We start from the raw sequence: 26,418 nt of genomic DNA on the forward strand, positions 1-26,418 counted from the left end.
TAAGCATCACCTACAACACAAACCCTATCAGAGGTGCAGTGAACCCATGTTTATCTCTGCGAATATGGTCCAGACCTCAAAAGGGTGAAAATCAGTGATCTAGATACCCTACAAAAACAACTTTTTTCACAAGTTGTACTTATTAAAACTTTAAAACTATTACAAGTTTATTAACACATTTAAACACAATGCAAATGTATTCAAACAAACAAATAAAACTTAACTACAAGTATAAAATGTACAGAAAATACTTGACGTATTGAAGTGTCTGTGTACCTGCATATGCCTTTAATTTAAGAGGCGTCTACACAGACGGCGTGATAAAATGGAGTGGGATGTCAGCAAATCTGGAGTGTCTGGATTAGTGCGCTCCATAGCTTTACTGTTCTCCTGGGGTTCAATAATGGGCTGAAAGCAAATCGGTGAATGGTGATGCATTACAGTACTGTAAAAAAAATAACGCTTAAAAAGGCCATATACCAGGGTTCGCGAACAATGAACTTCAACATGCAACCGAACACTGTATGCGCAGTCCGCACCCGCTAACTCACGATTCACTATTCCTGTTGATGTGGAAGATTGTTGTCACATGATTGGTCATGAATGAACAAAATAGTAATTAATTCAGTGATAGTGTAAATTCACAAATTTGATTAAAAAGACCTACCTAAGAAAATGTTAAAATGTTTGTATTTAAAAAAAGGTGAAAAACGAGTTACAAATGTTTAACATGGTTATTATTATTTGAGAACATTTTGATATACCTATACAAGATGCCATCGGTGATCGACTAGGGAAGGAAGAGGGAGCCCTCGGCGCTATGCTTCATTCTTGCTTGAGTAGCTGAAGAAGCATTTGTGTCCGAGTGGTCATTGATATCTCCCTTATCTAGGTATGAAAAAAAGCATTTTAATGTATATGCATTAATAGACGTGTGAGTAGAACGTTCATTTTGAACTCTGTATGTGTTTTGAATGCTTTGGAAGCTGTATTTTTGTCTGTATGATCCATTAGATTCGCCATCTTAACGGGGCCATTACAGGGGGACACGAGCCGTTAGTAAGAGGTTTACGTGATACGTGCATGCTCGTACATTGCGACTGCTGATGTGTGTAATCGAAGTTATTGGTATTTTGGTTTGAATATTTTTGTAAATTATTTATGGTAGCTAGAAGAGGGTTAAATATAAATAATATGTTTGTGTGCTGTTCTTATGTATTGTAGGTATATTTCAAGCTGACCTCACTTCCTAGTCCCCGCCCCTTTAACACGTCATTTATGATTCATGCACCCTTCTGGTATGACCAAATATGGGTAAGGATGATATCATGCTTCCGCCTCAGCGGAGTTCACGAAGAACATGAACGGGCATGTTTTGAACGGTGATGTCACCCTGGGCATGTACAGACATGTTTTTAGGCTGCCACCATCTTTTACGGCCTTTACGGCATGACCAAATATGGGCATTATGCTTCCGCCTCGTTCAAGACATGTTCAGACATGTTTTGAACGGTCATGTCACCCTGGGCAAGTACAGACATGCTTAGGCTGCCGCCATCTTTTCCGGCATGCCCAAATATGGATGGATGAGATCATAATCCCGCCTTGTCCAATGTAACAGAGGCACATGTACAGACATGTCCTGGCAGTTGCCATCTTTTCCGGCATGCCCAAATAAGGACATTATGCTTCCGCCTCATTCAAGACATGTACAGACATGTCCTGGCTGCCGCCATTTATGACCAAATATGGATGGATGAGATCATACTTCCGCCTGTAAAATGAAACTCATTGTATAGCCTGGGGTAGATGTCCAGGCTAGGTCAGACATGTTTTTAGACCCTCACCTCATCTATGAGGCGCTACCATACACTTGGGTCCAAACAGAAAGTAATACAGATCTTCATGAAGGCATCATGATTGAGGGGACGTGTATTTCTATTCATAAAGGCTGTGGACCAAACGCTCATCAAAAATCAAGGATTTATTTGCAAAGGAGACAACAACCGCCCACTGAATCATTGACTCAAACCTGGTCTTTGTCTGCCCCTGCCGCTGGAATATGGGGTTACACATTTGCCTATGAAACAGCAGAACTACACCTGTCAAGTCAAGTCAAATTTATTTATACACCTGTACATCATTTTGCATGCTTGGTTATGTTTTTTTTAAATTGACTGAGAATCGCAACCCTTATTGTTCTAGTACACTTTGTTAGGACGTTTTCCATACAATTATGAAGTGACCACTTGATTGAATTCATCTTAGCGCAATACCATGTCATCTACACATGTGCCTATGAAACACTTGAACTACATCTGTACACCATTTAGCATGCTTGGTTATTTTTTTTTTTTAATTGACTGAGAATCGTAACCCTTATTGTTCTAGTACACTTTGTTAGGACGTTTTCCATACAATTATGAAGTGACCACTTGATTGAATTCATCTTAGCGCAATACCACGTCATCTACACATGTACCTATGAAACACCTGAACTACACCTGTACACCATTGTGCATGCTTAGTTATGTTTTTAATGACTGAGAATAGCAACCCTTATTGTTCTAATACAGCTTGTTAGGGCATCTTTCATACAATCATCAGGTTAGTGTACAATTAAGGCAACATAATTGTGAAAAGTCTAAGCGCAGGCCTCTTCTCATTTTCTGGTGTCAGCACACACTGTTGCCCCACCACCTGTGCTCGGAGCCTGCATGCCTTCTTAAAATACAGACAGATAGGCCTCACTCAGGTGTCTATGGGCTCCCCAGAAATGTGTGTGCGTATGATAAGTCTTACAATAAGGTGCTTTGTTCATCAGTTGTTATACTTTCGCTTTCACGTTGTTAATTAGGAAATTAGCCTTTGAAAAATGTGGGGAGTGTAGGCCTATACAGATTTTATCTCGTCAGGATGGGTGAGAAAACCCAATATTCCAAATAATCCATGACCTTTCAAATCGTAAATTAAGAGTCAAATGCAGAGAGGTATGAACGGAGTGGCACGAGAAGAAGAAGAATCTCAGTGGAGCACCATCTCAAAGAAAGTCAGAGACAAACAGACCATAAAAAATGGACAGTAAATACATACTTTAAAATACTTCTCCTAGTTTCATGACTAACACGAGTTTATGTCATCTAAATGTGATCTTGTTTTACATTTAACTGAATGCCCTGTCTCACTCAATTATTGGGTAAGAGCTGGGCCCTTAAAAAGGAAACCACATGTTGAGAAAAATGAAGGTATCAAGCTAAGTGTATGAAGTCATGTCAACTTGAATGTTGTTTTTAAAATAACCAACAATACAACGTGAGTATGCAGACTAAATGAAGTGAATGTCATGATCAACATTATTTGGATTCAATCCATAAAAGTTAAATGTTTTGAATGAAGGGAATGTCATTATCAATGTTGTTATTTACATTTTATTTACATGTTATTTACAAACATTTGTGCTGGTAAAAGTATGTGTTTGTCTGCTTAAAATTGTGATTGTCATAAAAAGCATGTAAAACCTGAGAGTCACAGTTCTACACTCTCAAACGTAACTCTAAAAATACTAGCTTTAATCCATCAATGCATGTTAAACATGTGAATCAATGAGATCAGCTTTCAACTTTTATGATTTGAGTTCAAATAACAACGTTCATAATGACATTCACCTCATTCAAAACGTTTAACTTTTATGGATTGACTCCAAATAATGTTGATCATGACATTCACTTCATTTAGTCTGCATACTCACGTTGTATTGTTGGTTAGCTTAAAAACAACATTCAAATTGACATAACTACATAAACGTAGCTTGATACCTTCATTTTTCTCAACATGTGGTTTCCTTTTTAAGGGCCCAGCTCTTACCCAATAATTGAGTGAGACAGGGCATCATTTAAAAACAAACAAATAAACAAAAACTTTCAAATCTAAGTGCGTGTGAGAACTGTATACATTTGACAATTACTCGCATGTTAAACACATGCTAGGTTCAAATGAACTGAAAGATACTGTTCCTTAGATGTCAGATCATCTTTTACTGCCTCACAACAATGTATAACTTACCATGGCACCCCAATTTTAAATATCTCAACAAATTGACAAAGTCAGCCCCTGTTGGACTTGATATTCATCACTCAAGCAGCTGGTTGGAGGCAGATTGGTGAGAGGATGGATAGCTCAGGGTGTCTCTGATTTTGCATGTAACTTTACTCCTTGTAGTTTGTTTTCTCATCCTTCCTGCTAAGGTGGATGTGAGGAGGTCATAAAAAAAGATAAGGCAGCTTGAACACTCCAGTATGTGGGGTTGACTCATGCACGTACTGATTCACTGGTGAGGAACTTGTATTTCATGATGTCTGTGCATGAATGTACAAATACGACAGAGCTTTAGGCTGAAACAAGAAACAGTATATTGTATAGGTTTTACCTCCTGCTTTGATTAATGAGTTTACATCAATCTCTTGCAATGACTTTAAAATACAAGGATTCTAAACAAACATTTATGCTAATAAAAGTAACCACTAAAGTAACAGGTTGATGTTTAAACACTGGGTATGTAAGAAAACATGGTCAACAAGAACAGATGATCAAATACACAATATAATTAGCCTATACATTAATTGCATTATTAATAAAGATAGAGGTTCATCAAGTAAATGTTAATGAGAAAGTTTTTAAATGTTGAGACTGACTCATTTGAAATAAACATGATTAAATATGAGTCTACACAATACTTGCAATATCAATAAAGGAAAGGTCAACATTAGTAAATGTTAAAGTTTTTAAATGTTGAGACTGACCAATTTGGAAAAAACGTATGTAGGTAATTAAATATGAGTCCACACATTCATTGCATTCATAAGAATGATAGGGATTCATCAGGTAAATGTGAATTTAAGGGATGAGACTGACCAATTTGTAAAAAAACATTATGTAGGTGATTAAATATAAGACTACAAAATAATTGCATTAATAAGAATGATAGGGATTCATCAGGTAAATGTGAATTGAAGGGATGAGGCTGACCATTTTGTAATAAACCTTATGTATGTGTTTAAATATGAGTCTACACAATAATTGTGTTAATAATGAAGAAGGTCAACGTTAGTCAATGTTAAAGTTTTTAAACATTGAAGCCGAACAATTTGCAAAATAACTTATGTAGGTGTTTAAATATGATTTTAAATAAATGAATACATTTTAAATTAAATATTATTTCCACAATAATGGTTTAAACTATCCCTGACACGTCTAGATTTATGGCTACTGACGGTTGGAGGTTCATAAGCAGATCATTTGGGTACTTTCTTCTTAGGCGCGCAACAGAGGAGGGGGACTTTTTTTACAGCTAAGAAAAAAAAACACACCAAGTTACATTGTACGCTTTGTTTACAGACAAACTAATGATTAGAGTCCGTTTGTCACTTACCTAATATATAGGGAACTTGTTACACCTCAGTACTGTTCTGAAAAGAAAAAGAATACATATTAATCATTCAGAATTTTTAAAAAGTGAGTTTATTATTACTATAGACTAGTTGGCCCTCACCCATCCTAAATGGACACGCATTTTGAGACACAAAGCTTCTCAAGAAATCACCGGTAAGCAACCGTTTATCTACATTCCTCCGGTTTTCTCCCCGACTGCCATGCTCACAAGTGCACACACACACACAACCGCACGCGCACACACACACGCACACACACACTACATCCCCTCAAGGCATCCCCTCAAGGGAGGACTGCATACACACACACACACACATGCCCTCAAAAGCTTGTTGCTAGCTGTGCTGTTTATCAGAGTTTGAGCTACACTGTATTTACTAACTCTACATGGATTGAAATCACTCCCATTGAAGAACACAGGTCAAACATTTAAACGTCATCTAGTTACAATACGTGCTATGTGCATATGATCTAACTTGGAGAACTTGGATGTTTACAAATACATCATACCAAAGTATTGTATATAAAAAATATAGAGATATATAGATGGCATAACTTAATGTTCTCTTTGGCATTTTCATGAATATGCACGAAGACATAGTTACATCTGAAACAGGTATAATGATTTCACAGATTATTATTCAGGAATGCATGGGCGGCTAAAATCCTAAAACAAATAGATAATAACATAAATAAGAATAAGAATAAGAATGCCTTTATTGATCCCACAGTGGGGAAATTTTCATTGTTACAGTAGCAAAGATATAGGTCACACAGGGGCGGCGGCATAATGTGGCCATTAATGTATAACATTGACGGCAAACATTTAGAATCAAACCTATGTAGATATACGCAGTAACATGTGTATATACACATGTGTATACACACCAACCTACATCTACATAAAAAATATGAGGAACACTCATTTCGGCCTGTACATAGTACAGAGGAAAAAATACTCTAAGTGACAGTGCTGCAGTGCTGTAGTGAAATGTAAGGAACAGCATTGGATAAAAATAAAACTAGACTAACAGTAGTGGGGAATGTTGAGTATTGCACGGTATTACAGTAGTGGGGAATATTGGGTATTGCACGATACGAGCTCAGGTGCAGGACTGCACAGTTGCACTAATGACCGCCAGTTTGTAGAGACTACACAATGTTCTTGTTAAAGAGTCTGACAGCAGCAGGCAAGAAGGAACGGCGGAATCTCTCCTTTGCACAGCGAGGGTGTAACAGTCTGTCACTGAAGGTGCTGTGGAGTGCTGTTAGGGTGCCCTGGAGGGGGTGGTCCGGGTTGCCCAGCATTGATGACAGCTTGGCCAACATCCTCCTGTCCCCCACCGAGTCCACAGAGTCCAGGGAGCAGCCCAGGACAGAGCCGGCCCTCTTGACCAGTTTGTCCAGCCGCTTCTTGTCCCGGGCCGAGACGCCGCCTGCCCAGGTGACCACTCCCTGGAAGATGACCGATGCAACCACCGAGTCATAAAAGTTCCTGAGGAGTGTCCCCTGAACCCCAAAAGACCTCAGTCTCCTGAGTAGGAAGAGTCTGCTCTGACTCTTCCTATAGAGGGCGTCTGTGTTGTCGCACCAGTCCAGTTTATTGTTCAGATGAACACCCAGGTACTTGTAAGTTGAGACTCTCTCAACATCTGTTCCCCGGATGTTCACTGGTGCAGGTGAAGAGTGCTGGCGCCTACCGAAATCCACCACCATTTCTTTGGATTTCCCCGCATTGATCAGGAGGCGGTTCTGCTGGCACCAGTCCACAAAACCCTGAGTAAGTTCTCTGTACTCCCGATCATCTCCGCCTGTGATGAGGCCGACAATCGCAGAGTCGTCAGAGAACTTCTGCAGGTGACAGGTAGGGGTGTTGTAGTTGAAGTCCGAGGTGTAGAGGGTGAACAGGAAGGGAGCCAAGACAGTTCCCTGTGGGGCCCCCGTGCTGCAGAGGAGCACGTCAGACACACAGTCCTGTGTCCTCACATACTGTGGCCGGTTTGTGAGGTAGTCCTGGATCCATGTGGTGAGGTGGTGCGCCACCCCCGCCCGCTCCAGCTTGTCTCCCAGTAGGGTGGGCTGGATGGTGTTGAAAGCACTGGAGAAATCAAAGAACATGATCCTCACAGTGCTCCCCGCCTTCTCCAGGTGGGAGAGTGAAGTGTGGAGGAGGTAGATGATGGCATCATCCACACTGATGCCAGGCTGGTATGCGAACTGGAGTGGGTCCATTGAGGAGCTCACCAGGGGGCGCAGGTGGACAAGGACCAGTCTCTCCAGGGTCTTCATCAGGTGAGACGTCAGCGCCACCGGTCTGAAGCTGTTGAGCTCCTTTGGGTGGGGGGTCTTTGGCACCGGGACCAGGCAGGATGTTTTCCATAGCTGGGGGACCCTGCCCAGCTTCAGGCTCAGGTTGAACATGTGCTGGACAATTCCACACAGCTGGTCTGCGCAGGATTTGAGGAGCTGGGGGCTGATGCCATCTGGACCCGCTGCCTTCCTCGCCTTCATCTTCTTCAGCTGGTTCCTCACCTGAGATGTTGTGAAGGCCAAGGCTGGACAGGAAGGAGTGGTGGCTATCTGGTGTAGCTGGGAGCTGGAGACTGTGGAGAAAAGAGGGGAGGGGGTGACACGCCCAGCAGGAGGAGTAGGTGGAGACTGCAGCAGGAGAGACGGAGTGGAGGCAGGCATCTGATCGAACCTATTGAAAAAGAGATTTAGCTCATTTGCCCACTGCAGGTCCCCCCCAGTCCGGGTCTTGGGTTGTCCGTGGCCTGAGATGGTCTTCAGGCCCCTCCAGACTCCCCTGGCGTTATTCTGCAGCAGCTGCTCCTCCATCCTCTTCCTGTAGGACCTTTTCCCCTCTCTGATCCTCCTCCTCAGCTGGCGCTGCACAGTCCTCCGCTCCTCTATGTTGCCTGACGCAAAAGCCCTCCTCTTCTCCTTCAGGAGAGCTTTTATGTCTGGTGTGATCCAGGGTTTGTTGTTGGAGAAACACCTTACTGTCCTGGTGGGTATGGTGTTCTCCATGCAGAAATTTATATAGTCTGTAACAGTGTCCGTTAGACTACTAATGTCTTCCCCGTGAGCATCGCTGAATACTTCCCACACAGTTGTGCTGAAGCAGTCCTTTAAGGCCTCCTCGGCCTCTCCAGACCATCTCTGAACCGTGCGGGTCACAGCTGGCTGCCTGCGGACCAGAGGTTTGTACACAGACTGGAGAGCCACCAGGTTGTGATCAGCTTTGCCCAGCGGGGGGAGGGGCAGTGATGTGTATGCCTCCTTGGTGTTGGCATAGAAAAGGTCCAGTGTTTTATTGTCTCTGGTGTGGCAGGTGACATACTGTGTGAATGAAGGCAGAGAGGAGGAAGGGGAGGCATGATTGAAGTCACCAGAGATGAGTACCAGGGCATTTGGGTGCTGTGTTTGTAGCCTGCTCACTGCTGCAGTCAAGACATCACAGGCTGTGTCGCTGCTGGCAGCTGGTGGGACGTAGACAGTCACCGCGATCACGTGACTAAACTCTCGCGGGATGTAGAATGGCCTCATGCCAACAGCTAGCAGCTCAATATCCCTGCTGCAAAGCTGCTCCTTAATCGTGATGTGCCCAGGATTACACCATCTATCGTTCACAAACACAGCAAGCCCTCCTCCTTTCCTCTTTCCACTCTCCAGCGTCCTGTCCGCGCGTATGATTTGGAAGCCGTCCAATTCTACGACCGCGTTCGGTGTTAGCGTTGATAGCCACGACTCCGTGAATAGCATCAGGCTAGCCTCCCGGAAGTCCCTCTCGTGCCGGGTAAGCGCCGCTAGCTCGTCCATCTTGTTGGGGAGCGATCTAACATTCCCCATGATAAGAGACGGGAGGACGGGATGGTATCGTCTCCTCCTTTCCCTGCGTTTAACCCCCGCACGAGATCCCCGTCTCTTCCTCCTCAGCTCACGGGGGATATCGGGTCTCGCCCCGGGAGCCGGCGCATGGTTAGCACGGAGTGCTAACAGCTGATTCCGGCTGTAAACAATGGGGGCTCGGCTCCGAGCCAAGTCGCCGGACACGATCGCGCAAAAAATAGCCATCAGCAGCAGCAAGAATACCGCAGTTTGGGTGTCCATTGCTACGCAAGTTACGACTATCAATTATACGAAAAAGGTATGAGGTAGAGTAATATTAAAGAACAAAAACACACGAAAAGGCTCACCGATGAGCCGGAGCTACTGTAGCGGGCTGCCACTCGCGCGGTGCCGGAAGTACGTAAACTAGTGTTATTCATGAATGCATGGATAGCTAAAATCCTAAAACAATAGCTAATGACAACATGTACAAGTGTTATTCATGCGCGTTCAGTTAAATGTAAAACAAGATCATATTTAGATTAAATCAACTCGTGTTAGTCATGAAACTAGGAGAAGTATTTTAAAGTATGTACTTACTGTCCATATTTTTATGGTCTGTCTGTCTCTGAGTTTCTTTGAGATGGTGCTCCACTGAGATTCTTCTTCTTCTCGTGCCGCTCCGTTCATACCTCTCTGCATTTGACTCTTAAATTACGATTTGAAAGGTCGTGGGTTATTTGGAATATTGGGTTTTCTCACCCATCCTGACGAGATAAAATCTGTATAAGCCTACACCCCCCCACATTTTTCCAAGGCTAACTTCCTAATTATCAACGTGAAAGCGAAAGTATAACCACTGATGAACAAAGCTCCTCATTGTAAGACTTATCATACGCACACACTTTTCACAATTATGTTGCTTTAATTGTACACTACTAACCTGATGATTGTATGAAAGATGAACCAACAAGCTGTATTAGAACAATAAGGGTTGCTATTCTCAGTCATTAAAAAACATAACCAAGCATGCACAATGGTGTACAAGTGTAGTTCAGGTGTTTCATTGGTACATGTGTCGATGATGTGGTATTTCGCTAAGATGAATTCAATCAGGTGGGCACTTCACGATTGTATGGCAAACGTCCTAACATGTTGTATTAGAACAATATGGGTTGCTGTTCTCATTAAAAAAAAAAACATAACCAAGCATACTAAATGGTGTACACAGGTAGTTCAGGTGTTTCATAGGCACATGTGTAGATGACGTGGTATTGCGCTAAGATGAATTCAATCAAGTGGTCACTTCATAATTGTATGGAAAACGTCTTAACAAAGTGTACTAGAACAATAAGGGTTGCGATTCTCAGTCAATTTAAAAAAAACATAACCAAGCATGCAAAATGATGTACAGGTGTATAAATAAATTTGACTTGACTTGACAGGTGTAGTTCTGCTGTTTTATAGGCAAATGTGTAACCCCATATTCCAGCGGCAGGGGCGGAAAAAGACCAGGTTTGAGTCAATGATTCAGTGGGCGGGTGTTGTCTTCTTTCCAAATAAATCCTTGATTTTTGATGAGCGTTTGATCCACAGCCTTTATGAATAGAAATACACATCCCCTCAATCATGATGCCTTCATGAAGATCTGTATTACTTTCTGTTTGGACCCAAGTGTATGGTTGCACCCCGTAGATGAGGGGAGGGTCTAAAAACATGTCTGAACAAGCCTGGACATCTACCCCAGGCGATACAATGAGTTTCATGTTTCAGGCGGAAGTATGATCTCATCCATCCATATTTGGTCATACCGGAAAAGATGGCGGCAGCCAGGACATGTCTGTACATGTCTTGAATGAGGCGGACGCATAATGTCCTTATTTGGGCATGCCAGAAAAGATGGCGACTGCCAGGACATGTCTGTACATGTGCCTTTGTTACATTGGATGAGGCGGGATTATGATCTCATCCATCCATATTTGGGCATGCCGGAAAAGATAGCGGCAGCCTAAAAACATGTCTGTACATGCCTTGAATGAGGTGGAAACATGATGTCAGAGGAAGTCCTTATTTGGGCATGCCGGAAAAGATGGCGGCTGCCTAAACATGTCTGTACTTGCCCAGGGTGACATGACCGTTCAAAACATGTCTGAACATGTCTTGAACGAGGCGGAAGCATAATGCCCATATTTGGTTATGCCGTAAAGACCGGAAAAGATGGCAGCAGCCTAAAAACATGTCTGTACATGTTCGGGGTGACATCACCGTTCAAAACATGCCCGGGCATGTTCTTCGTGAACTCCGCTGAGGCGGAAGCATGATGTCATCCATACCCATATTTGGTCATCCCGGAAGGGGGCATTAATCATAAATGACGTGTTAAAGGGCGGGGACTAGGAAGTGAGGTCACGCCAAAATGGCCGACTGGAAACGATGCATGGCAATGTAAAATGACCGACTGGATGTGTTGTATCGGGACGGGGTTAGGGGTAAAATTGCGTTTCCGAACTACAAAGGGGTGTGGTTAGATGAGGTATTGGGCGTATTTAGGGGTGGACTACAACATGACGCCATCAAAGCGCGCGTTTAGGGGCGGGACTTATGGACTACATGGGGGCGTGGTTAGGGGCGGGACGTATGTACTACAAAGGGGTGTGGCTAGGGGGGGGCTCTACTCCCGGAATACAAAATGACACCATCAATGGGGCGGGGCTACAAGCGGACGTGACGTCACGAAAGGGGCGTGGTTAAGGTTGGACTTCCTGTGTGACGTCTCCTGTCAAAGGTTTGACGGAAGCGGAATATTACTATTTTTTTCATAAAGCCTTACATATAATTTATTATTCTTTTCCTATTCGTCTTATGGCGTAGAATTGTGGGCATCTACCCACAAAAGTACAATAAATGCAAATGTGGTTTTGCAAAAGAGAGCAATACGAATTATTAATAAGACTTACTACTATGCACATACAGACCCAATCTTTTTCAATCAAATGTTATGAAGTTAAAAGACTTATATTATTATAAAATCATGCAACTAATGTTTAGAGCAAAAACACAATCTTCCTCACTCCATACAAAAGCTCTTTGAAATCCGTAAGTCTCAATATTGTTTAATTATTATTTATAATTTTATAATATTGGTTTCTATTGTTGGGGTGGAATATTGGAATGAAGCAAATATAAATTGGAAAACCTGTGAATCACTTTTACTTTTTATTTTAACTTTATTTTTATAAATCAATAGTGTCGAACATTCCTTGACAAAACAACCAAATAAAGTAAAAAAAAAAAAAAAGTCGAAATCAAAAACACGAAAAACGTGCAAATAAATTTGGACATCAAGAATGACAGAAAAATACTAAAAAGAAACATAGATATGTATCTCTATGAATGTTGACATTACAGATATGCAGTATTCTGATCAATCAAAGATATGTCTTTGATTGTAACTTTGCAGTTTACGCCTAAATTTCATAAAGCTCCCTAGAGCTTCTGCTTTCACAGTGTCATCCTGGGTGGCTGAGGTTTCATCCAGGTTATTGTCACACTTGTCCTAGCAGTCATCAAGAGTATATGCAGCAGGTGTTTTTGGTCTCTGTTGTAAGTATCAGCTACAGACGGAAGATCAAAAAGGAACTGTTTTGGGTTGAATGATAAATTGATTCCCAGTGCTCTATCAATTTCACTCTTAACCTCTTTCCAATAACCAATCCACATCCCCTCCAGCAATATTTTACAGATGTTATTTATAAATTTGGACACCACCAAGGGTCCTAAAAATCTTGTCTTCATCTTCCAGTCAAATTCCTTCCATACATTACTGCCAATACCCTTATGACACCCCATTCATATTTGTTTCCACTCTCCATCCTCAATAATAACGTATATAAAGTATTGTCTGTTGAATCCAACAACAAATATCTGTATATATGGGAAAGATGCTTTTTGGTAGGCAGCCGACTTTTGATTACATTGATAAAGTAAATTTCAAAGTTGGATGGAGTTCTTTTAATAATATTCCAATCTTCTTGGTTTGTTACATAATGTCTAAGCTGAAAATTTCTGAACATATCACTTTGGGGAAGCAAAAATTTCTCTATTAAATAGGAGAATGGCAGAAACACATTGTCATAAAATAACTGGTCGATAACTCTCAGGTTATTGTTCACCCACCTTGTAAAGGTGATATCTCCCATTGAGGGAGGGAAGTCCGGATTTCTAGAAATCTGTACAGCCCGTGAAAGAGCCACACACTGTCTAAATCTTTTTTGCACTGTTGACCATATTTTTAATGTGTGCCTCACACATACATTTTTAATTTCCAGTTTCCTTTGGGACTGGGTATTCAAAAACACTAGCACTGATAAAGGAACAGTTGGCATTGAGTTTTGCTCTGTTTATCCAGCCCAGCTCTCCTTGGCATTGGTGATCCATGCAACAACTGCTGTCAATTGCAAAGCCCAAAAATACTATCATAGGTTGGGGAGACCCAGACCACCTCTGTTCTTCCAGAGAGTGGCTGTTTTAAGTCTCACCCTTGCTCTCATATTTGCCATATACATTTATATAAAAGCTTGTCAAGTATATGGAAGGCTGATGACGGGACACCAACCGGGATGGATTGGAACAAGAACAAGAGTCTGGGAAGCACATTCATTTTAACGGCCTCTATTCTACCCAAAAGGGATAACAGCAGTACATCCCATCTTTCCAGTTCGTTCCTAAAAGTCTCAAATAATTTATTATAATTTGCTTTATATAATTGTGAAAGTTGAGGGGTGAGCGTGCACCCCAAATACTTAAAGCCCTGATTATTTCTGCAGAAGGTCAGTGTGAGGTCCAAATGTGGGTAGACCTCGTGTGGCCGGTCATCAGATGTAAAAAGAAATTCAGGCAGAGACAATGTACAATTTTATACCACTGCAGCGGGGGGAGAGAGAAGGGAGGAACACAGAGTGCGTGTGTTCTCGGCTCCACTGTTGCTCTTTCCCCCCCCTCCCAGTCGCGGCTGGCTTTTATCTAGTACCTGTACGCGTCATAGGTGGGAGGGCCTTAGACTGATACAGCAAAAGATGTATAGACAGTGAATAATGAAGAATGTTTCTGAGAAATGCACAAAATATATATAGAACATTCTTAAGCAACTTCACATTTCCCCCCTGTTGTGAATTTCGAAGAACATCAATGAATACCATCCAAAGGTTTCTGGTAAACACATCATAATGAAAACACAACAATCGGTCCATCACCAGGATGGGGCGAAAACCCCTACCCCTATTTGTAGCGTATATATTGTAGAGGAAATTCCCCACCTCCCCCCTCCCATGAGGGCGAGAACCTTCTTGGTCTGGTGATAGACAAAACATGAAGTTAAAGAAAAATCTCAGTGATCACATGAGAACATCATCAGCATCATCATCATCCTTAATATCATCATCATCATTGAGGTTTATCAAATTATAATGATACATTTGGGCGACAAGGAGCCTACTGACTGCTCTCTTGGACAATGGGATAATGCAAGTTGAACAGATAATGCAAAGAAGACGTGTCCCTAGTACATATCTGTTGCCTCCCATATTTTCACATTCTGTGCACAGTGATCTCAAACCATTCAAAGGGATATCCAGCGTTGCTTCCCCTTTGGCTCGTGGGATGCATGCTGTGTATGGCTGGTCTTCCATTACTGTGTTGGGCCATGTTGGGCATTGGCGTCGTGACGTCTCTGGGCCCCAGATCTGTTTTTTAATGCTGGGTGTAGTGTCAGCGTTTGTGAGGTGGACCGTTCCTAGTCCAAGGACGATGACAGCTCCATAGAGCCACAGCCAGGCCATGTTTGTAGGTGTGGCGCAAGAGTTCAACTGACCCTAAGAGTCCAATTAACCCTATTTCAGTTCGGTGACCTTTTTGCAATGGCTCTGGTGAATCCAAGTGTCTCTCTCAGCGATCTTTATTGCAGTAGGGGTGGTGAGTAGGACTGTGAAGGGGCCGTCCCAGCGTGGGCTCGACCAGGTTTTCCTTTTCACCACTTTCACCAGAACTAGGTCACCAGGTGTCAGCATCTCCTGCACAGAAGAATCAGACACAACAGGCAGATCATTTGTTCTCACAATTTCTTTTTCTCTGAACAGGTTGCAGAGCCACTTGGTGAGTGGGTCTGCTTCTCCTACTGTGTCTGAGCATGGCTGGCCCTCCCAGAGTGGGAGGTGGAATGGTCTACCGTGTACTGCTTCAAATGGTGTGATGCCAGTGGAAGTGGGTGTGATTCTCATGTATGTTTTTACTAAGGCTAAACAATCTGGCCATGGTTTGCCTGTTTCTTCCATAGTCTTTCTTAATCTCAGCTTTACTGTCGCATTAGTTCTTTCTACCAAACCTGCACTTTGTGGGTGATATGCACAGTGATGTTTTAATAGAATACCGAGGTGACTGGCCATGTGATCTACAACATCATTAACAAAATGCGTCCCATTATCACTCCACAGGACCTTAGGGATCCCATGGTCTGGAATGATGTGTTTGCAGATGGCCTTTGCCACTGTGAGTGCATTTGCATGTTTGGCTGGAACAACTTCAACCCATTTGGTAAGAGAATCGACTAATACTAAACAGTACTGATACTGACCACTCTTACTTAGCTCAATGAAGTCCATGTGAACTACTTCAAACGGATAACCTCCTACAGGGCACTTCCCTCTTTTTGGTCTGACATTTCCCTGGACATTATGACGACAACACACTATACATGACCTACAAAAAATGTTAAAATAGGTATGTAGTCCTAGTGGTACTGTGAATGCCCTCTCTGCCATAGCCATCATCCCCCCTGTTGACACGTGGGCTTTCCCATGTGTCAATACAGCTACTGCTTGAAACAAATTTCTAGGGATAATTGGTTTGTTGTCTCTATGGTAGAGTCCATCTTGGCTTTTGGTGACATGGAGCTTTGTCCAGGAGTGTTTTTCTTTGTCTGGGGCATGTTCTTGCATGTCTTTTAATACTTCAGTTGGTATTGTGTTAGCTTGTTGATTATCAATGTCCTTCACATGGAGCAGTTTCTTTTGTGTTCCACATGCTGCTTTCTTTGCTGCTTCATCTGCTTTTGCATTTCCTTGTGAAACAATGTCTTTGGCTTTGGTGTGTGCTTTACATTTGCACACAGCAAGTCGTCTTGGCAGTGGTACAGCTGCTAACAGTTCTGTGAGAAGGTCAGCGTGCTGCACTTGTTTTCCTGATGATGTTTTCATGCCTCTTCTGGCCCACATTGTTGCAAAAATGTGTAGTCGAGTGGGCATATTGGCTGTCAGTGTAAATTGTTATTTCTTTGTCTTTGAACAATTTACAAGCTTCTGTGAGGCCGATGATTTCTGACAGTTCTTCTTTACTGATCAGAATCTTCTTCTCTCATTCTATTAAGTGTTTGCTCGGAGTGAAGGTGGTTGTCCAGCTTAGGGGCAACCTGTAGATGTCTTCTTTTTGACTTTCAGGTTCCTCCTCAAACAAGTGTTCTCCTAGCCAGTCTTCATACAGTTCTTCTTCAATAGGTTTTGGTCTCTTTTGTTTTGGTTTGGATCTGCAGTCCCTGGCCAAATGTCCTTTCTTTCCACAATTGTAGCAGGCGTCGTCGTAGGAGGCAAATCTTCCTCTGCCTCTTCCTCGGCCTCTCCCCCTAACTGGTCTGTCTTGATAGTACACTGGAGCTGATAGTTGAGGTTGAGTATACACGGTGAATGTCTGTGCTTGCTTTTTCTTTTTCAGAGTTTCAGCATGGATGATCCAACCCATCAGATCGGTGACTGAAGCAGTTTTCCAATTTGGGAAATGTTTTTTGGTGAAGTTTGCTGTCCCCTCCATTATGCCATCCATAATAGCATCAGCCCACTTTTGAGCATTCTCTTCAATGAGGGGGATACCAGCACACACTGCTTTTTTCTCTTCTTCGGTCCATGGCCTATACACTAAGATAGTAGGTTGATGTGGTTGGCCTGTGGTATCATCAATGGTTCCAAATGCTGGGTTAGCTACGGCTACCATGGGATACGTTGGTATAGGCTCCAGCTCAGGCAATGGAGGATATAGAGCTCTTTGATATACAACTACATCAGACTGGGGGGCTTGTTTGTTCTTCTTTGATTTATTGCCAGGGGGCTCTTTACTTTTCCCTCTAGTTGTGACTCTCTCAATGGGGGGGCCTGTGCTCTGTTGGCCCGTCTCTCCTGGTGGGACTTCATATGCATCCTCTTTGTCCTCAGTCACGTGTGGAGCTGCCCCCTGCTGATTTCCTGAAGCCCTCTGTCTGACTCTGACTCCTGTTTCCTCTGTTTCAACTATCTTCATACGCAAAACTTCCTTTCTAAGCTTCTTCTGCTCTACTTCTCCTTGTCTTTTCTTTCCCTGAGCAATCCATGCATCAATGGCACGGAGTTGGGCTTCAACTCCCGCTGTCTCTTTCCCTTTACTTGCTTTTTCCTTTCTTTCCTTCACTAACTTTCTTTTCACTTCCTCTTTGTTAGGAACATCAGCCAAAACGGGAGAAAATTCTAATTTTCTCACCCAACCTACAACATACTTCACATACTCCTCGCTCACCATTCCCATATACTTCACGTCTCTATTTTCCAACAAAGCTTTTCTCTGGGTTTGCCCCATCTTTAATTCGGCAAACCAAACAATTGGGCAATGCCCTAAACAGTCGAACAAAGCTTTGATCTAACACACACACACACACACACACACATACATACACACACACACACACACGCACACACACAGACACACACACACACAGACACAGACAGAGTGCACTTTATTTTATCTATATATAACAGAGCTCTGATTTTACTTATAATCACTCACAAAATTATGATTAAACACGCTTCCTTACAGCACTCAGTCATTATTTTATACTCTTTTAGAAATTTGTAGGTGATTTGTAGGTAATTTGTAGGTGATTTGTAGGTGATTTGTAGGTGATTTGTAGGTGGGTTGTAGGTGGGTTTGGTCTTTCTCTTTGTGCCACTGTTACGTAGACACCAACGTTTAATTTCCACTACCCAGATACCCGATCCCGTTAAGTGTTATTACCACCAACTAATGTTAGTCGTTATTTTACACTTAAATATAAACCAACTCTAATTCCTTTTTTATGGTTTCTTGGGTTATCTGGATGATAAATTGCCAGCTGGGCTTTTTCTTTTCCGAGGGCCAACCCCCTGTTGCGCGCCGCCAACCCCCACCTCCTTGCTTTGTAATTCAACCTGATACTGTGCTGTTTTTTTCTTTTTTTTTTTTCTTCAATTCAAAAACGTGTAGTAGATTGCCCTACCTGATTATCTGATGCCGGCCTGGTTCGTGGGACCCAGTGTCCGGGCGAACCGCCGTGAAGCCGGAGGAGGAGACCCGCCTCGAACAAAGGGAAGCGCTGTCGACAGATTCTCGGTGTCCTCAATCCAGCGTCGGCGGACCGTCCAGATGTGGGTCCCGGGTTTCGGCACCAATTAATGTGAGGTCCAAATGTGGGTAGACCTCGTGTGGCCGGTCATCAGATGTAAAAAGAAATTCAGGCAGAGACAATGTACAATTTTATACCACTGCAGCGGGGGGAGAGAGAAGGGAGGAACACAGAGTGCGTGTGTTCTCGGCTCCACTGTTGCTCTTCCCCCCCCCTCCCAGTCGCGGCTGGCTTTTATCTTGTACCTGTACGCGTCATAGGTGGGAGGGCCTTAGACTGATACAGCAAAAGATGTATAGACAGTGAATAATGAAGAATGTTTCTGAGAAATGCACAAAATATATATAGAACATTCTTAAGCAACTTCACAGTCAGAAAAGCTGACTAGGCCATACCCCAGACACCATCGTCATTTCTGATTCATTAAGATTAATTTTAAAGCCAGACACTTGACCATAATCCTTAAGATTTTGCAAAAGATTGAGTGGGCTGGGTTTTCAACAAATAACAGTATGTCATCAGCGCTATTTTATCCACCCTCATCATTTATTCCTTGTATAAGGGGATTTCTTCTGAACAATTCTGCGAGGGGTTCAATGCTATGCGTAAATACAATAGACGAAAGTGCATCCCCCTGTCTCATCCCCCTACTCAGCTCAAAGAAATTGGAACAATGCCCATTAACCCTAACTCTCGACCGCAGATTCATATAAAACACCTGGATCCAACTCAAAGTTTCGTTAAATTAAATTTGATTAATTTCTCTGTGTATCTTTGTATTCTATCTAACAAGATAGAAGTTAAGATTTTTAAATCCTGACAGCAAATTTATAGGCCGATAACCTATGCACTGAGAAGGGTCCTTTCCTTCTTTGTGTATAATTGCCTCAGACCAGGTTTTTGGGGGATCCTTAGCATCTAAAGCATTATACACCCGACACAAAATTGGGGCCAGCTCCTTTGCGAAAACATTATAATACTCCCCCGTGTACCCATCGACCCCCAGAGAAGCATTAGCCATTAATTTACTAATTTGATCTATTATTTCCTGTTCCATTATGGGGGAGCACATCATCTCGGCCTCATCCCGTCTATTCGGTTGAATCAAATCTAGAATTTTTGTTATTTTGTCCTTCTTCCCCATTACTACTTGACATTCATACAGTGTTTTGTAATAGTCAACAAATGCTTCTGCAATTTCTTTCGGTTGAGAGGTCGTTCTCTGTGTAACAGGATGTTTAATTTTGGGTACCACCTGGTTCGATTGGGCTTTGCTTAACTGAAAAGCCAATAATCTATTTTCTTTATTCCCGTTTTCATAATTTCTTTTCATGAATCGGAACATTCCCTCTGCCTTGTATGTAAGTAATTCGTCCATCTTTTCCCTTTCCCGATTTAACAATTCTAATGTATCCCGGCATCCCAACGTTTTGTGTTCTTTTTCCAACAGTTGAATTCCAGCCACTAATGCAAGTTGTTTTGTCTCTCTTTGTTTTTTTAATCTTGATGTGATTTGAATGATGTGTCCTCGTAACAGCTTTGGCGCCATCCCATAAAATAGATGGCGAAATCCTCTCCATTATCATTTAAATCCATGTATTCGCTCAGCCTTGCACGTAGTTCTTGTTGGATTTGAGGATTGTTTAATATTGAGACATTAAGTCTCCAGTATCGGAATTGTTTTTCTTGATCTAACTTTATTTTCAACACGATCTGACAGTCATCGGTTCTATTTCACACTCCATCATTTTATGTACATCAGCCTTTGAAATAAGGAACATATCAACTCCCATATACCTGTGACCTATATGTGAAGTCTCTGTCTCTGGGGTGGTGATATCGCCACACATCAATCAAGCCAATTCCATCCATCATTCCCAGAACTGCAACAGATTTTCTATCAATCAGTTTGACATCGCTTCCCAGCAGGTAATTGGTCAACCTTTGAATTCAATACACAAAACCACTATTATTCCTTCCTACTTCATCCATCAGTTTGGCTGCCATATTATTAAAGAAAATGGACAGTCCTCATTTGGTGCGTATATGTTCAAGAAAGGGACCCTATTCTGCCCATGTACCTATAACCACAATGTAACTGCCTTCCCTGTCTTTAAGTACCTTCTCACAGTTAAAAAAAAACATTCCTCCTGACGCCACGTTTTCTTCCTCCTTCGTTCAATGCACCATATGTTTGTTCCACCCAATCCCTCCTTAATTTCAAATGTTCTGCTTCATTCAAATGGCTTCCTTGTAGCATTGCAATTGAGCATTTCAATGCTTTATGTTGATTTAGTATTTTCTTTCTTTTAACCGGTCTCCCCAGGGGTCTCACTTATCAACGCTGCGTACGCGCAAAACAGGGGGCCTTGAAAGATGCGTATGCAATTTCCTGCGCAAAGTATGTGACCTATCAAAAAAAAAAAACGGAACGGAAAGATTACGCAAGTGTACAGCGACAGGACTAATCAAAGCTGTGTGCGCACAAAACAGGTGTGAAAGATGCGTACGCATGTGCTGCGTTAAGTACGTGACCCTCTCCCCCAAAAATTGAGGGGAAAAAGTGCGCACATGTACGTACGCTTTAGCCTATCCGTACGTACATTTTGGGGACAAGAACATTCAGCGATGCAGTCGGTAAGGTGGTGAATTGATCATGCCTCTGACACGCGTTAGGATCAAACGTACATTGTGCGGATTATATATAGAGATTTTGCACTTTATGTGCAACTTTATTCTTTATGTTTTGTCTGTCCTTTTATAAAGACGCTGCTCGTGCTTTCTAAAGTGCCCTTTTGGAATAAATGAAGTGTTTTGATTGCAAAATCATGGATTTGTTTGGTGAGGTATGGCGGGGCGGGGGTCCTGGCCTATGCACAACAGAAAAGTGGAAAGGTTGCAGGCTTAAGAACCACCTAGTCACTCTGCTGTTAGTTTCCTTGTTCCTTGCCATACATTGCAAAGGGGAATGATCAGTCACCAACGTGAACTTCCTTCCTAATAGGTAGTATTTGAGGGATTCCAGAGCCCACTTAATGGCAAGGCATTCCTTTTCCACTATGGTGTAGTTCTCTCTCGGTAGCAACTTTCAACTTAAGTAAAGTATCAGGTGTTCCTCACTTCCATTGACCTGGGCCAGAACAGCACCCAGATCCACCTCCGAGGCATCTGCCTGGACCACGAACTCCCTGTTAAAGTCTGGGGCAGTCAACAAAGGCGTCGAACACAGGGCCCTCTTCAGGTCGCCAAACGCAATTTCTGCCATGGGGTTCCACTTGATCATCCGGTTGTGTCTCTTACTTGTCAAATCTCTAAGAGGGCGGCTATCGCAGCAAAGTTAGAGATGAATCGCCTATAGTAGTTAGCTAAACCCAAGAATGACTTCACTTGTTTCTTGGTAACTGGTCTTGGCCAGCTTTGAATGATGGAGAGTTTCGCTTCCTGAGGCTTCACAAGCCCTCGCCCGATGGTATGCCCCAGATAGTTTGTCTCACTGAATGCCAATTTACATTTCTTGGGGTTAGCTGTAAGGCCTATTTGTCTGAGGGACTCCAGAAGCTTCTATACCCGTGCTAAATGACTTTCTCAGTCTGTGCTCTGAATTACTACATCATCTAGGTATGCTGCTGCATAGGTTCGATGAAGTTGCAGGACCTGATCCATTAAGCGTGTGTGGCTGGAGATCCAAACACACACACTAGAACTCTATCGCCAGGTTTAAACTCTCTGGGTTGGGCTGTTCTATTATACGTACCACACTGTTCTCTTTGGGCTTTTATCATATGTTCTTTCACAATGGGCATTACAGCAGCCATTCTGTCTCTCATCGCACCTAGACGTTCGATCATGGTACGGTGAGGGCAGGGTTGCTCTTCCCATGTCTCTTTGGCAATGTCCAGCAGTCCCCCAGGTTTGTGGGAATAGAGCAAATCAAATGTTGAAAAGCCAGTGGAAGCCTGAGGAACTTCTTTTATCGCAAATAGAAGATAGGGGAGCATCTGATCCCAATTTCTTCCATCCCCGTCGATAGCTTTTCTCAGCATCGCTTTGAGAGTTTTGATAAATCCCTCTACCAAACCATCCGTTTGAGGGTGGTAGACAGAGGTTCTCAACTGTTTTACTTGCAACAGAGTACACAACCCCCTGGTAACTCGTGACATAAAGTGGGTACCCTGGTGTGTGAGAATCTCTTTTGGGAATCCCACTCTGCTGCTGAAGAGAAAAGGTTCTTTGGCTATTTGGCTAACATTCGCTTTTCAGATTCAGATTCAAATGTATTATCATTACAACAAGTGCAACGAAAAAGTAAAGTGCAGGCCCTTTCAATGCAAAGACTAAAAACATATACACATCTGCATACATTCACATACATATACACACATATATGCATGTACATATACACATACATACATGTACCATGTATACATGTACACCCACACATAAATAAATAAATAAATAAAAGAATCAAGTTTTCACTGTTAAAAATAAAAAAGGCACATTACAGAACACAGATTGAGTGGATATTAAGTTCAACTGAGTTGAATATTGCATGTTGTGAGGTTACTGCGAGATATATGCATATTGAGAACTGGAACTTGTTGCATTAGCATAGTTCACGTGTTACACAGAGTGATTGTTTAGGGCTTTTAACGCAGTTGGAAAAAAAGCTGTTTTTCAGTCTATTTGTCCTTATTTTTATGGACCTGTACTGTCTCACAGATGGAAGTAACACAAACAGGGAATGGCCCGGTTGGTAGGAGTCATTCAAGATGGCCCTGGCTCTCCTGAGGCAGTAAGACCTGTGAAGGTCTTCTAATGTCGGCAGCGGGCACCCAATGACCTCAGCCGTTTTGGTGACCCTCTGGAGTTCCTTCCTGTTTGCCGCTGTGCAGCTGGAAAACCATGTGCACAGACAGTAGGCGAGGATGCTCTCCATGGTGGAGCGGTAAAAAGACACAAGCAGTCTCTGGCTGATGTTGTTCTTCCTCAGGATTCTCAGGAAGTGGAGTCTTTTTTGTGCCTTTGTGCTTAGCCACCTGTGCAGTGTTCTTATTCCAGGTCAGCTTCTCCTCAATGTGGACTCCCAGGGAGCAGAAGTCACTGACCCTTGCCACACAGTTCCCACCAATGAGAATGGGCTGAACATCCGATTTGTTTTTCCTGAAGTCAATGATGAGCTCCTTTGTTTTGGATGTGTTCAGGAGCAGGTTATTTTATCTACACCACACGGTCAGCTGCTGCACCTCATAAGCGGACTCATCACCCCCTGTGATGCAGCCTACCACTGTGGTGTCGTCTGCATACTTAATGAAGGTGTTGCTGGTGTGGAGTGGGGAGCAGTCTGAAGTGTAGAGGGTGAACATCAGAGGACTCAGCACGCAGCCTTGAGTGGAGCCAGTGCTAAGTGTGAGGGGTGCGGAGGTATGGGGGCCAACCCTTTTCTCAGTGGGATGACCTCTGGGTACCGGGTGGCATCGTGTATGATCACCAGTATGTATTGGTGTCTTCGAGCACTCTTAGGCAGTGGCCCCACAATATCCATTCCCAACCTCTCAAAGGGGGTTTCTATGATAGGTAGGGGGATGAGTGGGTTCCTGTATGACAGTTTTGGAGCATTCGATTGACAATCTGGGCAACTGCGACAGTAGTTTTCTATTTCTTTGTGTACCCCTCTGTAGTACTCTTCTTAGTTTTCTGGTGAAGCCAGATGAGCCCCCATTAAGTGTGTGTGGGCCAACTGTAAAACTGTGGGCCGGTGTATTTGAGGCACGAGTAACTTCATTTATTTTTTCATTACTTTTAACTACTTGATACAATAGACCGTTTTTCACTGAAAAGTGGGGGTAGGTCAGAGTGGTCCGGGATCGTACCAAAGTACCCTTTATTATCTGAAGGTTTTTCAAAGCATTGCAAAGTGTGGGGTCCTGTAATTGTGCTGTTCCATATTGACCTTTAAGGGGCACTTCGGCTGTTGGGTAGACCGCGTTGTCTTCGCTGGATGCAGATTGGGGTCCGTAGCCTGCCGAGTCCCCCTGTTCCAATTACTTCAGCCGCTAATACTTTGGTGCACTGTTTTCAGGGTTTTCTACGCTTCTGTGCTTCAAGCCACAGCATCTGAAAAGCCGGGCAATCTCTGCCAATCAGTACCGGAACAGGAAGGGTCTTTATCACTCCCACATGTACATCAAAATTTCCCCACTGTGGGATCAATAAAGGCATTCTTATTCTTATTCTTATTCTTAAGTGGTGGTGAGTTTCACCATGGTTGTAGGGTATTCGCGGATATCTCCATGAACACAGACAACAGGTACTTGTTCTCCTTCAGAAAAGGAAGACCAGGGTTCTGGCGCTTCCGGAATTGAGCAGGGCTTGAACAACGCGATGATTTACCTTGACAGGACATGTGGGTCGGGGGCTCCCACTTTCCCCCAGTAGGGTGGCGAAGTGGGTGTGTGTGCTACTAGCCGTCGCTGCTGTGGGGATAGATGCGTCTGACTTTCCATACTGCCAGGAGATATGTCCTACTTCCCCACAACGATAGCATTGCCGTGACTCTATGACTCTTCCTTGTTGCTGCACAGATGGCTGCCACCCTCTTCTTGGTTGAAAGTAGGGATCTGATTTGTTTTGGGGCCACTTGGAGGATGCACTCTGGGGCAGGGACACACTGTTGCTCCAGACCCTTTTTGAGGCAGCCTTAACATGTGGCTTGGAACTGTTCAACTGCATCTATTAGTTCCCTGGCCGTTGTTAATTTCTGCTGCCTTATTATGCTTTTGGCCTCATAGGGGAGAGTTCGTAAATATCCATTACTAACATCTCTATTATTTCTACAGGGTTCTTCTTCTCTGATTCTAACCACTGTCTGGTTATTCTAATGAGTTCATGCATCTGGGAGCGAGGAGGAGCATCATTTTTATACAACCATGAAAGCGCTGTGCCATGCTGAATTTTGTAAGGCCATGTCGGCTCAAGATCTCTGCCTTTATTTGCTCATAATCTTGCGCTATGTCAGTTTCTAAGTCCTGATAGGCCTTGAGGGCCTCTGCTGAGAGAAATGGCGCCAAGAGACCAACCCACTGTGCTTTTGCCCACCCTTGTTGTGTTGCTGTTGCTTCGAAGGCATGGAGATACGCATCCACATAATCAGTCGCCCCCCTTTCCGGGATGAAATCACTTGCCTTGGGTGCAGCCCTTGCCAAGTGGTGCAGCTCCTCTTCTTCGGGTTGGTAGGCCTTTATTTGTTGCTAGGGCAGGGCCGCATTGGTTTCCTGCTGTGCCTTCTGGGTCACCAACAGCACATGCATTAAGCGTTCCATTTGATGGCTGGAATGACTTATGTGGAGCTTAGAAAGCTGCTGGATCAGTTCATCATGGTCTTCAGTCTTCACCATCCACCTCTATACCCCAGTGCCCGCATCCTTCACCATATGTGACAGCACGAAGGGTCCACCAGGGCAAGAGGAGTCTTATTACGCCAGATTTTCAACAAAATCAATGTTTGTTAACTTTGTCACATGCCAGTATGTGGAAAAAGTGAAGTTTGGAAAGGTATCAACTTAGGTTTTCAAAAATTACAAATAGTTCCAACTAAAGTCTGTTCTCAAGTTGCTCCCTCGTGCTTCTGTCCAGTTCTTTCTCTGTTCTTCCTCCCCCATTGTCTCTGCTCCTTGGTTTTTATATCT

At 43.2% G+C, this 26,418-nt stretch overlaps 1 protein-coding gene and 1 long non-coding RNA gene across 6 annotated transcripts in view; one reads left to right on the forward strand and one right to left on the reverse strand.

Moving 5' to 3' along the window:
• The window catches only part of LOC147140331 (uncharacterized), a 94,169-nt gene that overhangs the window by 15,055 nt on the left and 52,696 nt on the right, over positions 1-26,418 (forward strand). The window lies entirely within an intron of this gene.
• The window catches only part of LOC147140332 (uncharacterized), a 58,226-nt gene continuing 46,496 nt past the window's right edge, over positions 14,689-26,418 (reverse strand). For both annotated transcript variants that reach the window (XR_015088509.1, XR_015088508.1), the window contains exon 3: positions 14,689-24,847. This is a non-coding gene — a long non-coding RNA (uncharacterized LOC147140332). The remainder of the gene's footprint in view (positions 24,848-26,418) is intronic.

This window comes from Filicampus tigris, chromosome 10 (assembly GCF_054856515.1).
Source record: "Filicampus tigris isolate MCC_2025a chromosome 10, RoL_Ftig_1.0, whole genome shotgun sequence".
In the NCBI taxonomy this organism is placed as follows: domain Eukaryota; kingdom Metazoa; phylum Chordata; class Actinopteri; order Syngnathiformes; family Syngnathidae; genus Filicampus; species Filicampus tigris.